The following is a 24,172-nucleotide window of genomic DNA, read 5'->3' as shown; positions in this document are numbered from 1 at the left end:
AACAGCTTTGTCGTAGTGGTTCGGGGCTTCCTGGGCAATCACAAGGCCGAAAACTATGTGGAGCTGGTTGAGACTCTGGTGAAGAACTACGGCACAATGGGCTGTAGGATGTCCCTCAAAGTCCATATCCTTGATGCTCATCTTGATAAATTCAAGGAGAACATGGGAGTGTACTCGGAGAAGCAAGGCGAGTGCTTCCACCAGGATATACTGGACTTTGAACGCCGCTACCAAGGACAGTATAACGAGAACATGATGGGAGACTACATTTGGGGGCTGATTCGTGAAAGTGATTTACAGTATAATCGTAAATCTCGAAAAACTACTCACTTCTAAATCTTTTGTAGTCATTTTTGTATTACTTTAGTATAAATACATGTTAATTTGGATTCATATGTTGTTTTTTTCTGACGTTATGTGAACGAAAAGACACAAATTCGCCCGTTTTCTCATTGGAAATAGGTACATTTCAAAATATCACTGTCCTGGTCACAAAAGCAAAGTTTGTGGGGAATAATAGCCATTTTCTATACTTTTGAGGCATAAGCAATTGGGAAATAACACTTACTACCCAGGAACAAAAATTGTGTTACATAGTGTAATCATTTGTCAGAATACAACATGGATTTCTCCTTGACATTTAGGATGGGAACTGGGCCCAGACTCAACTTCAGTATCTGCAAAACAGATTGGATCTCCATTAGACCTCATCCAAAGTGAGCTCAGCAAAGTGCCCAAGGTGTTGGTCTAAAGTTTGCAATGTGCCCAGGTCAAACCTATGACTTGTATGCCTGGAGGCAAGATTACCTACTGAGCTATCAACTCTCTTATTAGATGACTTGTGTTTCTATCATGGATGTCCACCTCTCACCACATATAAAAAGAGTTTGTGAGAGAGCAAGCAAAGAATCTGTCAGGAATGATTTAAGGCCCAATAACCTCTTCGTTACCTCAAACATCTTTTTTCATTATCTCAAAGGCACACTGAGTTGACTGTGCCCGGCTTTTCTTTTAGGGAAATAAAATAATTTGTTCAGCTTAAACATTTTTAAACATTTTAATAAAATAGGTTGATTCTATAGTATTGCCAGAGCAAGATCCAAAGGTAGTTGACCTCTTTTATTTGTAACAAAGGTAGCAATACTGGTTGTGACACAAAGAGATTCCAAAGCGAATCCTCCTACCCACCTTTTAGCAGATGTTGTTTATACAACATGGTAAAAATCACTAGCTGTATGTGACTTTCTATTACTGCTTCAGCAAGTCAAATCCACATTAGTTTAAATTTTAAACTTACATTATTAGTCAACAAAAAAAAAAGTTTATTTATACAGCTACAGCACATCGAACTGGTTGCTTTTTAACCCGCTATTAATTAGTACTATTGTACTATGTCTTTTGTGTGCCATTATTTCCTAATTAGGCATATACTGTGTAATTAGATACATGGTTCAAACCTAGAAATAAATACCCCTTTTCTTTGAAAATAAATAAATAAATAAATGTTTAGCAAAATTAACTACTGGAGGTGCATTGTTTATTCAAAACAATCATATAAAGAGACATTGCATTCAGTATTAGACCTGCCAATCAAGCTCAGACTTTGATGTCTACATTTAAAACAAAAGTTATGTTCATTATAAATTATGCTAATTTTCATCAAATGCCTATCACATGAAATTAATGTAGGATTACGAAGTGGCTTTGAGCTAGGATCTGCAGCCTCAGATCTTTGGCAGATTGCAGTGCATTGGTGACATATATATAGCAAACAGCTCTGCAAGAGACTTGTAGTAATAACACTGTAGGCAGCTGTATGTAGTATCCAGATTATCTCTGACTGCCAGGGCAGTTTTCAAATCTTCATCCTGATTATCTGTCCCTTCCCAGTCTGTTTTATTTGTAAACCTTTTTTCAACCTGAATTTAAACAAAAAGGCAATTATTTCACACGAGTAATTATTGAACAGAAAAAAAGGAGTGTTTATGCATAGTTAGGGACCTTTGTGATCATTAACAAGACTGAAAACACATTACAGGAAATGTTTAAGTCTGTTTCCATTGTATTTCTTTAAAGTGATGCAGTCCTTGTTCTTCCCATAGCCAGAAGCACCTTACATGACAGGAGTCTCCATTTACTCCAAATCACAATTTTTGTCGGAAAGGAATTTTACAATTTCTGAAAGGAGACTAATCAGAGACCATAACACAGTCTGAACTGATCTAAACTATCAGTTCAGCCAAACATATGCATGGACATGACAGTGCTTGTAAGCAAGTGGTCTGATTTCCCTGGGTCTTTTTAGAAGCGAGATAGGATAAATTGCATAATGGCTATACTAGGCATGCAGGTTTTTTTTTTTGTTTCTTTTTATAAAAGTATGGGTCAGAATTTACTTTTAATCCTACAATGCAGTTCTCAGCAGAGAATGCCTAATACATACTGGTACTAAAACTGCTGAGTATGGCTATGGCTTAGAAGTCAGCTGCATAGTCTTAAGATTTTCTTAGTTGAACTTTAATTAACCATTACGATAACAATACAGTAATATTATTAACGGTTTGTAACCATCTTGTTCCAAATCGGAATCTACGAAACTATAACATTGTGTTATCTATGGCTACTATGATACAAAGGAATGAAAAATAGAAAATTGGTCAAGTAACTGGTCTAGCTGTAAAATATGGATGAATGCCGAACCCCCTGCCCGTTCTCAAAACTGAGCTTTAATTGTCTGATTCTCTCTACACATATACATAAATTAAAAGGGAGTTGGTCTTGAATGTGAACTACAGTATATTATATTAGTCTTGAGAACAGTACGTAGCTTGTAATGTTTCTGTGGTCTTGACTGTCCTACTAGGCTTAATGATTAAATATTAATGATGGTATTAAGTGAAGGTAGATTACATTGATGTGCCTTCCTCATGCTGCCCAATGTATTGTATGTGCAATCAATATTTTATAGCCACCTATGTAAGCTACTGGGAAGTTTCATTTTCCTAAGCTTTCTGCATAGCTAGCAACTCTCAACTGGCAAACGATTAATAATTTAAGACAAAACCAATGTTCAAGCTGTCTCTTAGTCACATTAACAATGCAAGACAGGCACATAAACAAGTGGCATCTTACATTGCTGGGGAGTAAGGGTGAAATAGTTGAAATATTTGTTTATTTGTTTTGAGGAAACTTGTTTTTTAATATCTAAATGTCTGTCCAAAGTGATTTTAGATATGGCTTGATATCCTGTCTAATGTGACCCCTGTATTAAACCACAAGTGGAATGGCCACCACCAGTGCCAACAGCTTCTCTGTGGAGATGTGCTTCTTTTTCAGCATCACATCTTTCGTCCTGCCATTTATTCTGACAATCCAGGATGCTTCGCTTTACAACCAAGAAATCATGTATGTGTTCTGTTACCTCTGCCCAGATTCGTTTTTCTCTGTTTTCTCCAAACAGTTTATCTACATTTTTGCCATAACCTCTTCCTTAACAATATTCCATAATCGAATGGGTAATTCTGGCTTTTTTTCTCACAATGGTTTGATTTTAAGAAGCCATACTGCCACAAAATAAACCTTCAGTTCAGTTAATGTTATAAGAATGGGGCAAGTTGGGGCTTCCAAGTGGCGCATCCGATAAAGGTGCTCCTCGTGGAGTGCAGGATGCTTGCCAATAAGCTGCCCAGGGCTGCGTTGTCCTCTGATGCTGTAGCTCTGAGTGGCTGCATGGTGAGCCTGCAGTGTGTTAAGAAGCGGGCGGCTAACGGCACACTCTTCGGAGGACAGCGTCTGCTCGTTTTCGCCCCTCCCGTGTCAGTGCAGGGGTGGTAGCGGTGAGCTGAGCCTAAAAATAATTGGACATTCTAAATTGGGAGAAAATAATAAAAATAATTGGCAACAACTAAAAAAAAAAAAAAAAAAAAAAAAAAAAAAGTTCATTTGAATACAAAATGTAATTGGTTGGAAACTTGCCAGTTGTTTTCTGTCTCCAAAATATGCCAGTAAAACAGGACCGTCTGTATATTTATACTGACGGTGGTTTTATGAATCAGACAAAAAAGTCATCATGTGTATTATTCAGTCGACAATTTGAAAATACAGTCGGTTTTTAGGCAAATTCCCACCATGTTCATTCATTGTATTGCTTCTTTTGCATTCTATTGATCTTCTGCCAACTGAGGCTCACAAAAACGCTGAGTACATAGTATTGTATATTGCTCATGTTGTGGTAAAATGTCAAATGTTAATAGCAAATAGAATGAGAAAGATTAGAGTAAAAAAATCAGCTTGCATATTGCAATTAATCTCCCAGTGTCTGCGTCTGTGTGGATAATTACATTTCTACCTTAGCTTTCTGTCCTGGACTGTTAATACGCATAATTAATTTCATTACTTTTCAGTCAGACTGTTTTTATTTCCAGAGTGTTGGAAATAAACATAATGTAATCACTTGTTACAATAGATGCTTAAAAAAGAAATCCTTTTTGGAAAAATGTAACAAAATGTAAAGTTTTTAGTATCATTTTAAGAAGTAATGCAGTGAGTACTTACGGGACATAAAGTTACTGGGGCTTTAGCTGCAATGGTGGAATAACAATATTAGTCACAGAACACTGACATTTGGTTACCACATGATGGGCCTATATGGGGAGTTGTTTTCCATAATTAAACATGTACATTACAGACACAAACGCCCCTATGGGCTAATGTAAGGTTGTGGCAACTCTACCTATTCAGCATTGCCAAGTGTCTATATAACCTCCTCGTCTGTGGCTAACTGTGTCTGACTAACGACTAAAGAAGAGTTAATTAATAGTCTCTACATTTTGTTTTAATAGTATGTTTGTGTGAGTCACTGTATACACAATACAACATCATTAACTCAGGTAGCATCTACCTATCTTTTACATGTCATTATGATGCCATTAGCAGATGCATAGGATATTATTAAACTGACAAAGCCCACATCACCAACAAGGTCATTTTGCAGACATGCATAAAAAATGGACTGAGTGTTCAATATGTAATTTCCTACAAATAAAAAATAAAATCTCTCTCTCTCTCTCTCTCTCTCTCTCTCTCTCTCTCTCTCTCTCTCTCTCTCTCTCTCTCTCTCTCTCTCTCTCTATATATATATATATATATATATATATATATATAGTTTAATTCTATTCACACATCACGGATTATATATTTATTCAATTATTATAAATACTGCACTACATTTGCTTTGTTTATTGCACGTTCCCAAAACCCTTTCTTCCAATATAAAATGTTAAATCTAAATACACTTTGTGTTTTTCAATGAGAATTAGAAAAGACAGAGGGGTAGGTGTACTAAGATGAGCCAGTCGCAGCGCAAACATACCGCAATTTGCATTTTCGTTGCGACACTTGGCAAAGTATACATTTTGTCATATGTACTAAGAGAAAATATATTAATGGAAAGAGCCGCAATACACTCATTTAAATATAAGTCGGGTTTAAAAAAATACAATAAAATCGCACACACGTACAATTATAGTGCTCAATATGCTTTAAATGTATAAATCATTTTGCTGAAATAACACTAATGTGTTTTGGGTAGGCTACACATATTATATTATGAACAAACACATATACAGTATAGTAGTAAAAGCAAATGGACACTGTGGCAGGGCAGAGCCTGTCTGTAGATAAAGTGTTGGGGTTATGTGTTTTGGTGGTGGTTGGCAGTGATGGGGTTATTTCCTATCCCTGACAAATACATGTGAGAATGTAGCTGTTCCTAAATGAGATAAGTGGTGCTAATTGGGAACAGCCACATGATATAAAAAAGGAGCTTAATTAGGGGGAGGACTGCCGGGGAGCTGGTAACAAGGGGGAAGTGCTATGTGGTTATACTTGTAGAGTATAGGTTTTGTGTGAATAATAAAAGTGTGCAGGAAAGCTTTAAAATACAGTTTCTGTGATATAGCCCCACAGCCTGGGCTGGGTTGGAGCTGTTTAAATAGATGACCCTGACACAGAAACTGTATTCTAGCGCTTTCCTGACCACTTATTATTCACACAAAAATCAAACAAAACAAAAGCCTAACTCCAATTGGGAGCATGAACTAAACTTGGTTTTAATCTAACTAAAGGGTTGGGACGGCTAAGACGTTTTCTCAATAAAACCACTCCTTTTAAATTTACCAGGCTGGGCAAATCCCTAACTGGTTTTCCTTAACTAAACGAGACAGCTAAGCTGTTTTACTGGTCACAAAACCTATACTCTACAAGTACAACCACACAGTACTTCCTCTTATTACCAGCTCCCTGGCAGTCCTCTCTCTAATGGAGCTTTAAGGTCCCTTTTATATCATGTGGCTGTTTCCAATTAGCACCAATTATTTGATTTGGGAACAGCTACATTTGCACATGTATTTGTCAGGGACAGGAATTAACCCCATTCCTGCCAACCACCACCAAAACACACAACCCCAACACTTTATCTACAGGCAGGGCTCTGCCCTGCGACAACACCTACCGCACTTTCTTTTAGGCTACCAGTATGTTAAGTAAGCAATAAGGCACGACAGGGTGTGTGATATACTCTAATACAAGGGTTCTCAAACCCGATTCTGGGGACCTCCAACTGAGCTCTCAATCACTTAACTAAACCCTTAATTGAACTAATAATTTGCTTAATTAGACCTTTTTAATTGTTTTCAGCTCTTAAACAGTTGCAGAGTTCAAGTTACTTACAAAATGTTATAGCTAACTTGAAATCTGCAACTGTTTAACAGCTGAAAACAAGTAAAAATATCTAATTAAGCAAATTATCAGTTCAATTAAGGGTATATTTAAGTAATTGAGAACTCAATTGGAATAAAAACCAGCAGGCACAGGGTGTCCCCAGAACTAAGTTTGAGAAGCCCTGCTCTAATATCACCACGCCCCGGGTGTGTTGTAAGTCACGAGGCAAAGCTTTAGGGAAAAATAGGTATTTGGCTGTTCACCTCAAAAAATGCAATGAGCACAACTGGGAAATGCCAGCAACAATTGCAGCTGTTTAAAACATGCTTTCAAAAGTTCTTAACAAATTGATGCAATTGTAAGTGTTGCAACTGACTGCAGCTTTCGTACATCTCATTATAATATTCGAGAACCCTCATTTGCACTATCTCCGCCCCCTTTTTGCAAATTTATGCAGGAACGGCCATTACATATTCATCTACGCTTGAACCGCTAACAGAAACTGCTGCCGCAAAGTATTCCTTAAAAAGTCGCTAACAGCATTGCGCTTGTTTAGTACATTTCACCGAAGACTTCCGACTCGTTTGCAACTGGTTTACAACTATTGCGACAGGCGCAACACTTTAGTACACCTACCCCAGAATATGAAAAAAAGTTAATTAATTAAAAAAGTGCTGTTTTGTGGTGCTGACTGACTGACTGCACTCACCGTCAGATATTGGGCCAGGTATCGGGTAAAGTATACTGAATTGAAGAGTGATAAACTTCCATGGGGTTTTTATAATAATAACAGTATCCCCTAGTCACTGAGGACTTGTTTCTTTTTTATAACATGAGGCAGAACCTTCAAAGACAACAAAGCAACATCTTCTTATTAAACATGAACGCCATCCTCTGTTTTTGATTCCCACATTACGTTTCAGAGCTTGTCCTTTGACTCATTACAGGTGCTGGAAACCAGCAAATGGTTTTGAAAGCCTGTCGGTGTGCACCTAAGACATGATAACATTTCTATGTCAGGGATGGTAATATGCTAAGACAATTGCACATTGACTTTGGAACATTTGATCTGACACAGCTGTTGATCTCTGGGTTTACTCTTGCTTATGTAAAAGAAAGCCAAGATGAAGTAGCTTGAGGCATTTACATGGTACAGGGAAAGGGAATCTTTTTGTTCGTCTGACTCTCCTGATTGTGCACCTTTCATAATTTTCAAGACAGGTTGCCTCTTCCACATGTTGAAGTTAAGGGAAGATGAACATGGGTCAAGAAGTGTACCTCAAATCTGGCAAATCAACTCCCCTATACAGTTTTCTAAGTACGTCAAGTGCCTTTCATAAAAAATGCAGCAAAAGCTCCAGGATGTTGAGCATACATGAGTACATGTCACATCCCAATAAATCAGCCTTGCATACATATTTTATGCAAATGTTACGTTATTGTGTAATGTGAGACACATAGAACTGGGTCTGTGAAAACACTGGTGGTTTTCTCTGCAATCAGACAGATGGAAGACCTGGTTCTACAAATGTTGTCGGCTTAAATAAATAAAATAAAATTATGTAATTATTGGAAAAAGTGAGCTTATATAGTGTATTTGTTTCTGTTATAACTTAAAAAAAATAAAAAATAAAAAGGTTTTTTATTTATTTTGGCGGGTTTTATTGATTTGAAAGGCAACAGTCTTAATAAGATCTGCTGTTTATATCAGAACATTTGTGAAATGACAGTATTGAAAAATCAATACATTCTACAATTAAGTACTTCCTTCTATACTAGAATCATCCTAATGCAAATATTGTGTTTTCACTGTTATTAGTATTGACTAAAGAGTCCCCATAGGTGTTTCAGACATTAATGGATAATAGCCTTTAACTTTATACAAATAAATAAATAAAATAACAAAAAAGGGCACTTGATTGCTTGTATTGCATCTCTGTAACAGATCTTTGCTGATCAATGTGCGAAAACATTTGCTTAAAGAAAATCTCTATCCTTGGTTTTCACACAATGCTGTTCTCAAATGTATGTGCAGCTGATAAGCCCTTTACTCCATACAGAATAGAAAACAAGATTATTCAGCATTGGGTAAACTCAAATTAATTACATATCTGAATATATCTGCATCTTCAGATCACAGTGTTTCAATCGCAGTCACTTCTGTCTTGAAAACAGCATACTTAAAAGAAAACTGATACACATACAGCACTATACCTACTGGTAACCAGCCATTCAAATAGTGTACACTCCTCCTGCATAGTCCAGTGTCCTGGGTGATTTTAAATTGTGTATAGCTGAATAAAATATTATGAAGAAAAGAATTCTGGTCCCTATTTCTACTACAGGCACCTGGAACCGGATTAATTACTTTTTTTACATTTAAAGCAAGGTCAATGCAAATAGCTAAAGGTTTCTGTGTTACAAAATGAATTGTCTGGCTCAATGGGATTGATTTGTAGAGTAAATAAGATTGTAATTAATATGAAGGGAATACATTCATAGCAAATGCTGTATCTTTATAATGGAGCAAATGAGTCTATTGTTTCCTCATTTTAATTAAAATGCTCTCTGGCATTCTCTTCTGAATGACGGACCTTTCACAGCACCTTTATTCTCAATGTCTTTAATGGATCATTGCATCAGAACAAATCCTTCCCAATGTGCAAGTTAATTGAATGGATGAGAACCTTGTTCCATTCAATTCAGCTTTATGCAAAAGGAAATGTTAGCATGTATTGAAATAATGTGGTTTCTGACTGAATTCTTACCAGGTGCTGAGACAATAGATTGATAAAGAACATAAGAGCTCCACAGGCTCTGCCTGTGAACGGCTTCTTACTAACTAGTCAAAAGAATGCTATTTTTACAACTGCTTTGCAGTATATAAATATATTATGAATTTGTGAAAACAAAAAACAAGTCCCAAATCTCTATCTTTGGTATTCACACAATACTGTTCTCAAATGCATGTGCAGTTGATAAGCCCTTTTACTCCATACAGAATAGAAAGCAAGATTATTCAGCATTGGGTAAGATCAAATTAATTATGTTTCTGAATACATCTTCACTACATCAAATGATAAAAAAAAATGTCAGCAGTCTTCAGATCAAAGTGCAGGTGCAGCCACTTTCACTCCTGCAAACAAAATAATTAAAGAAAACTGATACACCTACTATACATGCAAGAAAACAGATATCCCTTTGAAGGCTTTCAAAGTTGACACACAGTCCACTTCACCCATCGAGACAGGCGGTTTTGTAACTGTCACATGTATTTGGGCTGAAATCCTTTTACTAAGATACTGGTAAAGAAAACAAAATGACATCCATAACCTCAAATCTCTTCATACACTATATACACCCTGTTGTTATTGCTTAAATAACATGTTTTAATGACATCTTCTTAAAGACCCCATTACTGCAATAAGCCAGCCCATAAAGCGGGCTCATCAACCAGATTAATGAGTACGTTCTCACAGAAGTGTACAGAAGCTGGGGTTCAGACACCTTACAACTGCAGGGGGGTTAGTAAATTGATTGTTGTAGTTATATTGGCACTCAGGTCCACTGGCCATTGACATTTTTTATTTAGTCCATCTTAGTAATGTTTTACTCTATAATGCAAGTATGATGCACACTTTTCTCTGAAAAACAATATAAAAATATAGAAAATGTAAGACATGTTCAACGGCATCTCAAATTCAAAAAATATACTTTTTTCCTTTATCTTTTAAGATAATCATGCTGTAAAACAGTGTTGAAGGAAATAGTATTTTATTTGTTATGATAAACCTCAATTTGCAGTTTTTAACTGAATTTAAATTCAAACTTCCATTGTTACAAAGATTAACACACTAGGGTTTATAAGACTTAAATGGTCGTTAAAGGTTCTACTACAAATTTACATAGTTCTCATCAAAAATTAGGAAGTGAACTAAGCTTTCCAAACAGCAGTTCCCTCTTTCACCAGAAGAGGTCCCTTTGACTTCTAAACAACTAAACTTCTATAAATCAATATTAATCCATCTGTTTTCCCCAGGGCTGATTTTTAATATTCAAAGTAAAACATAAACTATGTTAGAAAAATATTCATAATAGAAAATGTTTGTTTGTGGCAGTAATAACTTCCCCTGCTGTTTGCATTTTTAAAAGTACCCCACTGACTACAGCACAATACTATAAAAATACATTGGTACAAATAATATACCAGAAGTTCATTTCAATTAGGCCCCTAGTAACGACTGTAGATAGGGTTGGTTTAAAAGGTTTAAGCAATGGTTATCCTATCATATTGTGTATATATTGTTGATATATGTCATGGGCGTCATCATTTTCCTCATTGTTATCCTACCTGTTCAAAGTCAGTTCTAGGGCTGTGTTCATCCACAAACTAACATGTCCTTATTACATCTGGCATATATCACTGATGTTGTCCAGGACACAGTTCCACGCTGGCTGTATCCAATCTATTTCTATGCTGTATTGTCACAAGCCCCGGTAGGTCTTGTTCTTGGGACTACCTCCATTTTCCCACTGAAAATAATGGGCTCTGATAAGCCCCAGTTCAATTTGTCCTGGCAATTATTGCAAAGCTCCAACTGTGGTGGAAGCCATGCTTGCTGGTGCAGAATGCCACCCAGCCATGCAGGGGCCAAACAAAGGGGACCCCTGCCTTTCTGAGGATGTAGTCAGGCATGCAAGGACAGATTGGCCAGGACACTAACCAGTCACATCTTTATTGAAGCACAGGAATTGAGGGAGGAGGAGAATAGGCTGCCAAATGAGAAAACAACATTGAAAGAGATCAACAAAAAAAATATCTTGAATTGATTGAGAGAAAAACCTTTTGACCATCTGGCCCTATGGATGGTATTGCTTTTATCTGTGTTTTAGTCCTTGACTAAAGACTAAATTACTCTGTCAGAAAGATTAAGTAACTTTAAAAAGTCATTGGGAAACAAGTGTATGAAGTAGGATTAAAAACAAGGTAGGGTTCACAATACACACAACAGGAAGACAGATTAAATGTTGTTTTAAATGTTGCTTCATATCACTCTGTCTTTAGTTACACAGAAGTGGTAAACTGCATTATTAATCACGTTCTGTAAATACAATATGTACTTGCACCCTTTCAGTCAGGCTTTTATTAAATATACTGTGTATACATCTATATATACTTTATTACATTTATACTTATTAACATTTATATCATATTCACCAGTTACTATATATCTTTGTTTGTTTTTGTACTTAGTATGCAAATGTTTGCCCTAATATTAATAATAATAAAAAAAAACAATCTCACAATTCTTCACATATTACAAATAAATAAATAAATAAATAAATACATTCACTTATAAAGGCTGATGTACAAGTATATAGTGTGGTCCTGAAGTTTCATTTATATATGTGTGGTATTGTTAAGTCAATGTTGGTCCAGGAAACTACTGTAAATAATAGCTATCTTTATACATGACATGTATTGTAAAGCTTTAATAAAAAAAGGGGAAAATGACATAATTCATTTTCTACACTTTCTTTATATGTGTTAGTAATTATACTTTCCAGTGCCATGTACCATTTTCCAAAATGAATTGCTTTGCATCAGTTTTGGTAGACAGCTGAAAAATGAAAAAAGTACTTTAGCTTAATCTTTTATGCCCATAAATCTCTCTTCAGATCCAATAGTGTACCACAAATCTCATTAAAATGTATGAAGGAAGGTTGGTATGATGATTTTACTTTCTTCTTTGCTGCTCAAGGAAATAACTGTTTCCCCCATAGGATGCTTTATTCACTTGTAAATACCCAAACATGCCATGACTGCCTTTGTTCTAAGTGCCGCCCATGAGGCTTGTGTCCCAGCACCATCTTCTCATTGACCGCTTCTCTAAACTGGTGTCACAGATTACAGGATGATGTTACCGCCATGGGGATTGCTTTTTCATTGAAAGGGGCTTTTTTTTCTGATTGGCTCTCAGAGATCTCTTGTGAAAAGTACCAAAGAGGAAGAAACTTTTAAAAGTTGTGTTTAAGAGACGAAAGTTTTAGGAACCAGATAATTGTGTTAGTTTTGTAGTTTTATGTAAAATACATTAGAAAATATGCTGTAAAAAATGTAATCTAGCAAGAAACTTCATGAAAGTAACAAGGTAAGGCTGAGTTTTTGATTTTGTTGTTTTATTTAAACCTTAAGTATGAAGTCTTACATTTTACTTCTAACCTCAATACAGAGTACTTTCCGTCTACAGTTATTTGAAGCTTAATCTAATGAATTAATGATTTACTTACATATTTTTATACCAATATGAGAGTTAAATTGTGAAACAAAATCGTTTAAAGGGGATGGCACAGCATGGGTTACTTAGTGGAAGGATTGAAGAGCATAGACAGCTGCGCTCTACCAGGTAAACTAAAACTCTGGTGCTTTCAGTTTGGTCTACTGCCGAGGTTGCTGTGGCCACTGACTGTGTACGAGGTTTCTTTGACGACAGTAGAGAAGCTGGAAGCTTTAATCAGTTCATACATCAGGAAATGGTTGGGAGTTCCACGCTGCCTCAGCAGAGTGGGACTTTATGGTAAAGGAATACTGCAGCTACCAGTCTCTGCTCTAACCGAGGAGTTTAAGTGCGCCAAGGTCAGACTGGAAATGACATTAGTAGAGTCACGCGATAAATGCGTAAGGGAGGCAGCACCTGTGTTGAAAACTGGAAGAAAGTGGGCGGCAAAGAAAGCTGTGGAAGATGCAAAGGCTGCCCTTCGAATTGGTGATATCATGGGGCAAGTTCAGCATGGAAGAGGGGGTCTTGGTTTCAGTTCAACTCCTCCTACATGGCACAAGGCGGCCCCAGCTCAAAGAAGGAAGCTGGTAGTCAATGAGGTGCAAAAGCAGGAGGAGAGGATGAGGTGTATAAAGGCCATTTCCCAGGCCAAACAGGGAGAATGGATGAGATGGGAGAGTGTGGAACAACGCAAGATTGGCTGGCAAGACCTATGGTCAATGGAACAGAGCAGGATCAGTTTCCTCATCAGGTCAACATATGATGTTCTCCCATCACCACAGAACCTAAACCTCTGGGTAGGAGAGGATCCCTCATGTCCTTTGTGTTCATCACCTGCAACATTAAGGCACATTTTGACAGGATGTAAGGTGGCTCTTAGCCAAGGACGGTTTACTTGGCGCCATGACCAGGTGCTGCGATGTTTGGCCTTAGCATTGGAAGACAAGCGTAACATGACCAATAAGTTGCCACCTGTTCCATCAAAACATTACACACAAAAGACAACATTCCTCCGCCCAGGAGAGCAACCACCAAGAAAAGGTGTTAAAACCAATCCTCGCCCAGGACAACTGGAAGCTGCTAGAGACTGGAATATGCTGGCAGATGTTGGTCAACGGCTTATTTTTCCACCTGAGATTGCCACCACTAACCTTCGACCAGATATTGTCTTGTGGTCTGGATCAGCACGCCTTGTTCACCTGGTAGAGTTAACAGTGCCATGGGAGGACGCTGTAGATGAGGCGTATGAGAGGAAGAAACTGCGGTATGCTCAACTAGCCACTGAAGCGGAACAGCGAGGATGGAGAGTTCGGGTTTACCCAGTGGAAGTGGGTTGTCGAGGATTTGTGGCACACTCTACAACCCGGTTTCTCAGAGACGTCGGATTCAGTGGCCAAGAGTTGCGTCGCACAGTGAAGAACTTATCTGAAGCAGCAGAGAGGAGCAGCAACTGGCTGTGGTTGAGACGGAAAGATTCTGGCTGGGGACAGGTAAGTAAGCTGGGCTGAGTTGAGTGGGGGACGGAGGGGGGTGATGCTGGGACGCCAGAATCACCGTCGAGCCCTCTTGAGGTGTCGTGGGCTAGTCGACGAAACACTGAGGATGGAAGGTGCCCACTTGAAAACCCCAGAGATGTACCCTACTTAGCTCAATCCAGACGGTTGTCATGCTGATGCGCTGGGGAGGCCGCACTTTGGTTGATCCCCGGAGCCAGCATCGCAGCCGTTGTGTGTGCTGATGCGCCAGGGAGGCAAAATAAGCTGATCCCTGGAGCCAGCATTACACTTCAGCCATTAACACCAGACAGAAGGATATCTACATCATCATATGGAAGGAAACGTAAATGGATGGAGACGCATATGGATCACATTAGTTTACTGTAAAGCTACGTCTTAGTTGGTGCTTATCTTGGCGAGAGCCGAGTTCAAATCAGCATGAAGTTTTAACATCTACTCTCGTGTAATGGAAATCATGAAGATCTGGATACGTCCAGTGACTGCTGTGAATAGTGCAGCTGGCAACAAGGGAAAGACCTTGTGACAGCCTGGAGAGACAGCTGACAGGAGGAAAGAGACCCCATTGGGGCTGGTAAGGGTTAGCTACCCTTGTCGGCAGTATCCAGCTCTGTGTTTACAGGATGCTGGAGACACCCGCCCAAGGCTTCTAAGAAATTAAAGAGAAAAATACCCCTAGAGTCTGCGAGAGCGGGGGCGGAAGATGACTCAACGTTGGACAACACGGTTAACGACTTAGGAACGGAAACGGATATGAGTATGGAGAGTACTTCACAAAAGACTAGTTCAAGATCTGCAGTTAACAAAGACATAGAACTCCAGGTTTGTGTCTGCGGCTGGAGCAAGGCGACAACGGTCAGGGGTTTGAAGATTCATCAAGGGAGAATGAAATGCTTGAGGGAGAAGGGACAAGGGCCTCGCATTGATCAGTACTTCTTACGAAGTCAGTCAAGTCAGTCGAATGAAATCCAGCGACAGGAAGCAAACCACAGTTCGCAGGATATCAGCACCCCTGTCATAGATGTGAGGAGGACTTGCATGGACACAGTTAGTGATGAACCTAATGATCCTTGTGAACCCGGTCAGACAAACCAGCATAAGAGAGAAAAGAACCTCAACGGGCACAAGCCTGGAGTTAAATGGCCAAGAGCTTGTGAGAAAACTGCATGGGACACAGTAAACACAGATCTCTGCGTTGCATTGGAAAGATTAAGTGGAACAGTTGAAAAGAAGCTGGATAAATTTGGGGACATCATCTACGCATATGGAAGTGAGAGGTTTGGAGTTGAAAAAAGGAAGGAAAAAGTACAAACTATTCCTGGAAAGTCTAGACGGCAGCAGGAGATTGAACGCTTAGTTAGAGAAAGGAGACAGCTGAGGAACCAATGGAGAAGAGCAGAACAAAGTCAGAAGGAGGGACTCAATCTCTTACAAAGGGTCATAAAAGATAAGCTTGCAACATTGCGCAGAGCTGAGCGCCTACGGAAACGTTACAAAAAGAAGGAGCGTGTGAGAGCTAACTTTTATAAAGACCCATTCAAATTTGTAAAGAAGTTATTCACCAGTGAGAAGAATGGCACACTAAAAGCATCTAAGGTTGAGCTGGAGAGATATTTGGAGGAAACACATACAGATTAAAAAAGGCAGGAGCCTATGTCAATTCCGTCAGACATCCCACCTATCAATCCACCAGAATACCAAATGGAGGACTGTGCACCTAAGTGGAAAGAAATAGAGCAAGCTGTGAAAAAAGCAAGGGCTTCATCATCTCCAGGGCCTAATGGAGTTCCGTACAGAGTGTACAAGAGTGCTTCAGGAGTTCTACGAATTCTGTGGAAATTGATGAAAGTGGCATGGGAAAAACAGGTTGTACCAAGAGCATGGCGCCGAGCAGGTGGAGTCTTTATACCTAAAGAAAAAGATTCTACAAGCATCAGTCAGTTTCGTCCCATTTCCCTATTAAACGTAGAAGGCAAGATTTTCTTCAGCATTATTGCTCAGAGATTGTCAGCTTACCTATTAAAGAACTGCTTCATTGACACTTCAATACAAAAAGCGGGCATTCCAGGTTTCCCAGGTTGCTTAGAACACATCAATGTGATCTGGCAACAAATTCAATCAGCTAAAAAGGAGAGGAAGGAGCTCCATGTGACATTCCTGGATTTGGCTAATGCATATGGTTCAGTGCCACATGAACTACTTTGGGCAGCATTTGATTTTTTCAGTGTACCGATGACAATAACAAATTTAGTGAAAGCCTATTTTGGAGATTTGCAATTCAGTTTTTCAACTTCAGAATTCAGCACTACATGGCAATGCCTAGAGGTTGGAATAATGGCAGGATGCACCATTTCTCCACTGGCTTTTACCATGGCAATGGAAGTAATCATTAGGGCATCAAAATGGGTAGTAGGAGGAGAGCGCTTGGCTTCTGGAATGCGACTACCACCAATTCGAGCATACATGGATGACATGACAACCATGACTACAACAGTAGCCTGCACTAATCGATTATTGGGCAAATTAACCAATAACATTGAATGGGCACGAATGCAATTCAAGCCCACTAAATCAAGGAGCATCTCTATAATTAAAGGCAAAGTAGTAGATAAAACATTCTTCATTAATGGTGAGGCAATACCAACAGTGTCTGAGAAGCCAGTGAAGAGTCTTGGGAGATGGTACGACGGGGATCTAAAGGACACAGTTCGTGTGGGAGAAGTTAGACAACAAGCAGTGGAAGGATTGAAGAGCATAGACAGCTGCGCTCTACCAGGTAAACTAAAACTCTGGTGCTTTCAGTTTGGTCTACTGCCGAGGTTGCTGTGGCCACTGACTGTGTACGAGGTTTCTTTGACGACAGTAGAGAAGCTGGAAGCTTTAATCAGTTCATACATCAGGAAATGGTTGGGAGTTCCACGCTGCCTCAGCAGAGTGGGACTTTATGGTAAAGGAATACTGCAGCTACCAGTCTCTGCTCTAACCGAGGAGTTTAAGTGCGCCAAGGTCAGACTGGAAATGACATTAGTAGAGTCACGCGATAAATGCGTAAGGGAGGCAGCACCTGTGTTGAAAACTGGAAGAAAGTGGGCGGCAAAGAAAGCTGTGGAAGATGCAAAGGCTGCCCTTCGAATTGGTGATATCATGGGGCAAGTTCAGCATGGAAGAGGGGGTCTTGGTTTCAGTTCAACTCCTCCTACATGGCACAAGGCGGCCCCAGCTCAAAGAAGGAAGCTGGTAGTCAACGAGGTGCAAAAGCAGGAGGAGAGGATGAGGTGTATAAAGGCCATTTCCCAGGCCAAACAGGGAGAATGGATGAGATGGGAGAGTGTGGAACAACGCAAGATTGGCTGGCAAGACCTATGGTCAATGGAACAGAGCAGGATCAGTTTCCTCATCAGGTCAACATATGATGTTCTCCCATCACCACAGAACCTAAACCTCTGGGTAGGAGAGGATCCCTCATGTCCTTTGTGTTCATCACCTGCAACATTAAGGCACATTTTGACAGGATGTAAGGTGGCTCTTAGCCAAGGACGGTTTACTTGGCGCCATGACCAGGTGCTGCGATGTTTGGCCTTAGCATTGGAAGACAAGCGTAACATGACCAATAAGTTGCCACCTGTTCCATCAAAACATTACACACAAAAGACAACATTCCTCCGCCCAGGAGAGCAACCACCAAGAAAAGGTGTTAAAACCAATCCTCGCCCAGGACAACTGGAAGCTGCTAGAGACTGGAATATGCTGGCAGATGTTGGTCAACGGCTTATTTTTCCACCTGAGATTGCCACCACTAACCTTCGACCAGATATTGTCTTGTGGTCTGGATCAGCACGCCTTGTTCACCTGGTAGAGTTAACAGTGCCATGGGAGGACGCTGTAGATGAGGCGTATGAGAGGAAGAAACTGCGGTATGCTCAACTAGCCACTGAAGCGGAACAGCGAGGATGGAGAGTTCGGGTTTACCCAGTGGAAGTGGGTTGTCGAGGATTTGTGGCACACTCTACAACCCGGTTTCTCAGAGACGTCGGATTCAGTGGCCAAGAGTTGCGTCGCACAGTGAAGAACTTATCTGAAGCAGCAGAGAGGAGCAGCAACTGGCTGTGGTTGAGACGGAAAGATTCTGGCTGGGGACAGGTAAGTAAGCTGGGCTGAGTTGAGTGGGGGACGGAGGGGGGTGATGCTGGGACGCCAGAATCACCGTCGAGCCCTCTTGAGGTGTCGTGGGCTAGTCGACGAAACACTGAGGATGGAAGGTGCCCACTTGAAAACCCCAGAGATGTACCCTACTTAGCTCAATCCAGACGGTTGTCATGCTGATGCGCTGGGGAGGCCGCACTTTGGTTGATCCCCGGAGCCAGCATCGCAGCCGTTGTGTGTGCTGATGCGCCAGGGAGGCAAAATAAGCTGATCCCTGGAGCCAGCATTACACTTCAGCCATTAACACCAGACAGAAGGATATCTACATCATCATATGGAAGGAAACGTAAATGGATGGAGACGCATATGGATCACATTAGTTTACTGTAAAGCTACGTCTTAGTTGGTGCTTATCTTGGCGAGAGCCGAGTTCAAATCAGCATGAAGTTTTAACATCTACTCTCGTGTAATGGAAATCAAATTCAAATTCAAGCATTTGAGCTTTTCAAGTCCTAACATAAAAAAATATACCGTAGCTGAAATCTTAAATCAGGAAATTGCAACCGATGCTTAAAAATGGACAACCCTCAAGTAGACATTTTGTTTTTGGTCAGATGTGATCTTTGTTAAACATTGCAGTCTATTATTTGGTAACATTTGCAGTATATGTTTTCAAGGATGTAGTGTATACATACGTTTTGAAGCTTATGGAATGAACAGTTATAAATATATAATTTCCATTAGAAATGCATGATTTCTACTTGTTTAGTGGTATTTAGGTTGATAAAACAAGCTGCATTGATTATGTTGACCTAACAGCTACATATCTGAAATTCACTGCAGAGGCTTTATTCACTGCAATTTAAAGAGGTTAAGAGGTACTCAATAAAGGACTGTATCTGCCCTACAGTGTTCTAAAACATTAAACTGAAAAGTCTTAATTAGATGTTATATGAAAAACATACAGATGACCAGCAATCACATTTCCATATAGTACAAAGAGCTACACACCTTTAGTTGTTTCTGAGAAGGAGATTAAAGATTTAAAAGCTGCTGAACTTTTTTGATCTGAAGCTAACCCTCCCCTCGTCTTTTAAGTAAGTTTATCTTTTCACAACATTCAGTTTTCTGAAAGGTAACAGTCTACTGGCTGATGATTTCTTTAATCCTTTCATATCCTATTTCATCGCTAAAACAAGGACACACACACACACACACACACAATTACCTCACAGATTCAATTTATGTCCAAAATGACACTGATTACAAACTTGCCTCATGACACTTAATCACAATGGCATCCTTTCCATGCACCAGTGCTTGATATGAATGCAAGTTTGTTTGATTCAATTTCGTCATAACTGACAATGTTCTTTTATGCCTCCCAGTAATAAACAAATGATTAAAAAGCCTGTAAAAGAGGCTTTGCAGATATTTGTTTTTTTCTTGCAAGGACAAAGGGGAGGTGGGGGTGGCTCTGTGCGGGGAAAAGGCTGAACGGCTTTTTAGGATCCTGGTTATCAGTCCCCAATTTGATGTCTGAAAATGTTCCTGAGTTACAGATCAGGTGCAAAAAAATAATTAAGAATACATTATACTAAACCTCCTCAAGGGAGGATGCTGCACCAAAGAGACAGGTTCCATTGAGAACGGGGCATAGAGCAATTAAAGGAGGGAGTGACAGGTTCGAAGCACAGAGATTGCTGCTTTCTGAAAAAAAAAACACTCTAGGAGTAAAACCAGATTATTGTGATTCAAGCCTTTCTTCTGAACCTACATGCTGCAGACAATAAAAAGGCATCCCATTGCTAAAGTGTGCCTTTTGAAAATAACAATTTAATGTCCTGTTCTCTTGCCTTCATAGAGAGTTCTTAAACATGAATGTAGATGAAAGTAACAGCGTGGGATGTTTCTCACCAGTTTATTCATTTGTAGTCACTGTTTTTTGTTTGCTTTAAAACTAGATTCCTGGCTGAGTTTTCTTCTACAGGGTGGTACATCTTTGTCTGATAAAGGGGGTCTTCATATAATCCAGAGAGACTCAAAAGCACCATTCATAACTAGTGACTGGAAAACCTGCATGCAACGTTTTGCAGCAGGAACAAGGACAGAGATAGGTGTCCTAGGCAACGGAACTGGAAGCAAGAATGAACAACACAAAGGAATTGATGAGAAATGACTTCATTTTGTGCTTCTGGGGTCGAAGATATGAACTGCATCCATGGTGGCAATTTTTACCATGAGAAATTGATTGTTGTTAACAAATTAGACATGACACAGTTTTTAACTTTTCAATGTGGGCCTTTCTAGAGAGCATTGGCTTTTTTCTGCTTCTGTGCTTCTTAAATCTTTTCCATGGAAATTGATTAAGGGGAACAGCAACAAAGCTTGTTAAAAAGTATGCCGTACAGTATCAATATCTCCATAGATTGATGGATCAGTTTATATTTGCCGTCAATAAGAATTATCTTATTGTACAGCTGTATTTTTAAGAAATGGTATTTGTTTGCATTTTCCATTCCACTTGTTAAATTTGAAATATGTTAAATTGTTTGTAATTACTGTGCAAATACAATTGGTTCAGACAGCTTGAGTATTAGACAGCTGAGGACTTTGGACTTCCATCTGCGCCAACCAATATGGAAGCAGTCCTGCAGTAGCTGCTGTTCCACATAAAACACTTTGCAATTCTGGACCCAAGACTAATAGCTTAACATATTGTGGGAACTGCTTTGCATTCCTTTATTTATCGGAGCAAGCGTATCATATTGTAACATATTCCAAGCAACTTGTGTGGTTATTTAAACAAACAAAAAATGCTGCTTTTCACAAGTGAAAAGCCATAATATTAGCGGAAAAAAAAGACGTGTAGAGTGTTTTTGGCAGCACAATAAGGTGATGTCACCTCATTAAACACAACATGACAAAGGAAAATAAACAGCTGCAATCTGTGACCCTAAATGAGGTCACCGGCTAATTTGACTTCATTACAACAACAGGCCACTTGAATGTGGAGAAAGGACCATTAATGGAGGTCAGCATTCCTCCACTCAGTCATGTCATTCAGTCTATGGAGGGGAATTGCGAGATAGACTCATTGTGGAGACATCCAACAAAAGAGCCTTGCCCACCAGTGACTCAAAATGTTTTGTCCCCATTAAATAATAATTAACTGACTATTGAAATTCTAAGAGTGACAGTGAGACACAATAGCTGATTGGTTTTTTTTTTTCAAGCTATTTTTAAAGTACTTATTTTAGATCATACTTTCTAAAATACTCCTGTTGCCAACCCTAGGGCCCCATGTTTCCTAAGGGTTCTGAATAGTCAACGTGCTTTGCTGGCACAGGATTATATGCAGAGAAGCAAGAGAGGGTGGTGGTGGGTGGTGTAAAGTATCTTTCTTTACATATAGATTTACATGCCAATGTAAAATGTCAGATTGCCATCATTTACTTACGCGATAGTGCCCATCGATGAAGGCTCTACCGTGTGGCAGGTGACCGCAACTGGAGTCATGCGTCCTGAGTCGAAGAAGAGGGCGCTCATGAAAGTCAAGGTCAACTACCACATGGAAGAGCCTTCAACGATTTTTATCATTATTTCCTTTAAAACAACACTTCACACCCTATATTTAGTGTGAACTTGTAATGATTCAGGTATAATTCTGCTGAGAAGTTTTAGGAAAATAGTTCACAAAGGATCACATACACAATTAGATAAAAAAAAAAAAAAAAATTATCAAACAAAAAACTTTTTACTTGTCAGAGTTCCTTATAGTCGGGGGTTCACGTAACTTTTATCATTAGGTTCTCACATGAGTACCAGCAGAAATGGTTAGGTATGCACCTAAATTATGGGTCATCATCCAAGTCACTGTCTATGTCTAGCTCCACCTCCTCCGACAGTTCAAACAATTGTGAAGGCAGTGTCAGAGACCACAACAATAGTTCATGAATGTTTAGGTAGGAGTCCGGATTGCTGGTTATTACAATTTTTAATAAATCATCAGACATTCTCTATTTATTTCAATATCCTAACACCATATTGCTGCCCCTGTCATTCAAAAGCAAAAACCCAAACACTTTATCTCCTTATAGTGTTGTTGAACACGTTAGCTTGACGGCACAACAGTATTTATATAAGGATATAACTGAAGGGGGAAAATATATTATTTTAAGTAAAATGGTTAAGTAAATGTATTTTTTAAATCCACATTTAAATGTGTCAAACATCGACACCTCTCACCCACGCTCAGTTTGGGAAGTGAACCGTCAATGAGCCACTTCCTGTAACTGCATCCCTCTAATGGAAGGCTTAACAGAGATCCCTGCTATCATTGGTTGTTTCAAGTGCCCATTAAAAGAAAATTATTGATGTTATGAACTGGATTGGTTCCACTTATCACTCTCCATTTTTTAATAAAAACTTGAAGTAGCCAATGATAGTGCTAGCAGGGAGGGACTGTTGTTAAATTGGAACCCTCAGTCTTATGTGAAATATGGGGACATATTTAATTATGATCAGCTCAGTTACCCGGAGACTCTGAGACTGAATAGAAAACCGTGAGTCACTGGGGAAAATCCAGAGGTCAGGCAGGTATGGGTCACCTTGCAAGCGTGAACACCCTTGCTGCCTTTATGAAACATGCTTGTTAAAAATGTACTTATGGTATGCCTTTACATCTTAAAGAACAATATGGAAGTCTGCATTTTTTGTTATGGTTCGAATGCGTACCTGCATACCAGTCATGTAAACCCTTGCTTATATTTTATCTGGACAGTGCTAGATATATGAATGGAGCAATGTTACTGAATTGTTTGTGTCTCGGTTTGTTGTTGTTGAAAGATGTTGAGATCCATTCGAGCTGACAGGCTTTGATTGGCTGATTTGTCAGTTGCGGGTACAGGACGGGTTGCTTTTGTCAGTGCATGGTATTGATTGGCTGGTTTTGACTGACAATAAAATAAATTTGGACCAGTTGTATCTTAGCTTAGTATTTGCTGTCTGTAGGTGATGTTACTGTGATCAAAGAAGTCAATAAGATCTTGTAGATAATGTTTCTCACCAAAAGTAGTTTATTACACAGAAAGCAGAAGTCTAACAGCATCACAGTACAGTGAAACTCAAAGTACTGGGTGACCCTCAACAGCACTGAAGTTCACAGGTTTTCTGCTTTACAGTTCTTACTTATACAAGCAGCAAAACAAGCATTCATTAACATATAGCCTATCACATGCTGCCAACATCCCAGACTTACCCAATAATAGCTAACTCATTTGTATTACTCTAAACTATTTTTATTACGCTATATTAGTCTTTTAAACCAGTTCTAACTGATTCTAGTTTTGAACAACTTAAAACTTAGACGATATCTTTTTAAACCTGTTCTAACTGATTCCAGTTTTGAACATAGCTTTGTTATTTTTATGGCGACACACACACCACCCTCAGGTTCAGGCTACTGCCGAGTGACTTGTATGCACTAATTTCAACTACAAGTGAAAACTACAT

General features: G+C 39.2%; 1 protein-coding gene across 1 annotated transcript in view; it reads left to right on the top strand.

Annotated features, from left to right (window-relative positions):
* The window catches only part of LOC117394660 (cadherin-20-like), a 48,969-nt gene that overhangs the window by 8,270 nt on the left and 16,527 nt on the right, over positions 1 to 24,172 (top strand). The gene's annotated exons all lie outside the window — the stretch shown is intronic.

The sequence above is a fragment of the Acipenser ruthenus genome, chromosome 3 (genome assembly GCF_902713425.1).
Source record: "Acipenser ruthenus chromosome 3, fAciRut3.2 maternal haplotype, whole genome shotgun sequence".
NCBI classification, from domain to species: domain Eukaryota; kingdom Metazoa; phylum Chordata; class Actinopteri; order Acipenseriformes; family Acipenseridae; genus Acipenser; species Acipenser ruthenus.
Note: the sequence above shows the minus strand (reverse complement) of the source record. Positions and strands in the feature narration are given on the sequence as shown.